Genomic DNA, 2,765 nt, shown 5'->3' with positions numbered 1-2,765 from the left:
CTATGACTAGCCTCTACTCTCGACCTTTCATCAATATCCCTTATGCTTGCATCAAATACCTGAACAAATGAAAAGTTTCAATACATCCAGCATCCATATCTACGCTCATTACTCATACTTTATTGGTTTGCTTATCACATCCTAACCTGTACTGATACATTCAGGTAAAACTATTGGTTCATTTTCTCCTCTCAAGCAGTTTTACATTTTGATTATCACCGGTCTGAATTCTAAGTTGACTTATTTCTCAACATCCGCGCCATTCTAAATTTACAAACACACACACACACACACTTACATATGCGCATGCACGCGCGCACACACAAGGACACACATATAGTATAAACAAATATATATATGCATGTGTTTATATATATATATATATATATATATATATATATATTTGAATTATCTATATATATTGTATGTGTAAATATGTATGCATAATTATATATATGTATGTACATAAAACACACACACACATATGTATGAACATTATATACATATATATATATATATATATATATATATATATACTATATATATATATATATAGCATATATATACATACATATATATATATCTATCTATATATATATAGGATATATATATATCATATAATATATATATATATATATATATATATAAATTCAGCATGCATGATAGTGTTTCATAATCATCAAAATACCTGATTTCGTAATGAATTTCAAGCAAATATCATTCTTACTTTGTCAAATATACTAACAAATATTTTAGAAACTTCTTCACAATTTTTGATTTAGTATTGGATTTGGAGCAAAAGGTTTTCTTACGGTATCAAAGAAATATTCATTTGTTTCTTATTAAAAAGTGCCCCTCTCCTCTACATGCTGGAAAATACCTTTGTTCATTTGAACGAATTTACAGAAGATAATAGGATATACAGAAAGAAAGGCTCAGTTATAAAAAAAATTAAAACCTAATAGATTAATAGATATGAATAAGAATAGAAATGAATTATTAATGTACAGGATGAATTATTTTATAGTGGAGATGCATTACATCTAAGCTAGAACTTTTGAGGGTCTAATTTTACAGTTCTAACTGTATGGGTATACTAGGGCAAAAACATTGTACATAATGTAAGGAGAGGGTCGGATTTCACAGAATATGAAAGAAAGGCTCAACATGGTCATTAGAAAGAAAGGGAAACCGAAAGGGGTCAGTAGAGATCAGGCAGAACAGAAAAAGACAACACCGCCATCTGTCGATCTGGAGGAATGTCAGCTTCTTGACTGACCTTTACATCCGTGAGGTGGACGACTTCTGCCTGAAGTTTGAGGAGGCTTTCCTCCTGTCATTTAAATGTCGTCAGTAATAATGCCATAAATAAATAGAGAAATATCATCTTGTAGTGGGGATGAGAATGATCTGGGACATCAACAGATGCCCAAGTGGCAAGACAGAAAAGTTTAAAAGAAAGTAAGAAATATCCCGTTCACCGAAAATGTGAGACGGATTCGTGTTCATTTCTGCTAAATGTATGAGGGTAGAAGAAGTTGTGTGAAGACTGATAAAGAATGTTCAGTGCGTGACTGAACAGACCATCAAAAGTTCTGAATAAAGATACGGCTCTATCAACATCTATCCAGCAATGATGTTGCTTGTTGCCGGCAAAATGGGTTACTCTCTAGGGCTCAACGATGACAATTTAGTAAAATCCTTCATTCCTAACAAAGAAATTTTGATTTCCATAGAAAACGGCGGTCATCAAGCAGTTAATATCAAAAAAATATTTTCATATGAAACGTAATTAACGCACGCTACAGTGCATAAAGGGGTACGTATAATTATTGTTAAAAAAAACTCACCTGGAAATGTATTAATAATATAAAGGACTGCTCTACCATTGGTTGTGAATGTCCTGGGATGATATAATCGTTAGAACTTAAAATCCAAACCTTAGATATTGTTTCTTAGATTATATTTAAAGCTATATATAAAAAGTTGTGTATAGTATGTATAAAAAAAGCTTTGGATAACTTATATTATTACTGCTATGGCTTTTATTCAAAACTAAAATAAACTTCAAAACTTATGTGGATTTTTTTTTTTTTTTGAGAAGCTGTTCACAATTTTAAGACACAGTGAAACATGCTGTTTATGGGCAAAACCTTTTCTCAGTGGTTAAGGTTTTACACCTCTCTCTCTCTCTCTCTCTCCATTCACTTGATGTTGTAATAAGACATGAAATGTATTTTTCCCTATAATGAAAGCTGATAAATAGTAGTAATTCTTCACTATTCGTTTTCCATAAGAATCATCACAAAGGTAGTGACTAAGAATTAACCTTATATGAATTAATATGAAAAACTATTATTAACCATACAAAATCTTCCATACTATCAGGAAAGTGAGGAGAGGTAATTCGGACACAAATATAAGCAAAACCCCCCAAAAAAAGTGTGTAATTGTCTAGTATCAGTTTTAATATTACTCAATTTGCTGGGAGTTTTATTTCGGCTACAACTAAAATGTGGGACAGTTTACTTTTAGTGTAATTGTGGACTCTCATGATCTCCAGATGTCTGATCGAGGAGTAAATTCATCCCTGCTTTCTACTGACGTTGCCTGATTATCCATTCTCACGTATTCATTTATTAATCACATTTTCATATAACTTGTTTCTCTCTCTCTCTCTCTCTCTCTCTCTCTCTCTCTAGGCTGATTTCCCTTTGTAGCCCCCCTGGCTTTATCTAAGTTTGTTCATTCTATCCATACAGGAT

The sequence above is a fragment of the Macrobrachium nipponense genome, chromosome 13, assembly GCF_015104395.2.
Source record: "Macrobrachium nipponense isolate FS-2020 chromosome 13, ASM1510439v2, whole genome shotgun sequence".
Lineage (NCBI taxonomy): Eukaryota > Metazoa > Arthropoda > Malacostraca > Decapoda > Palaemonidae > Macrobrachium > Macrobrachium nipponense.
This window is presented reverse-complemented; position numbering follows the sequence as displayed.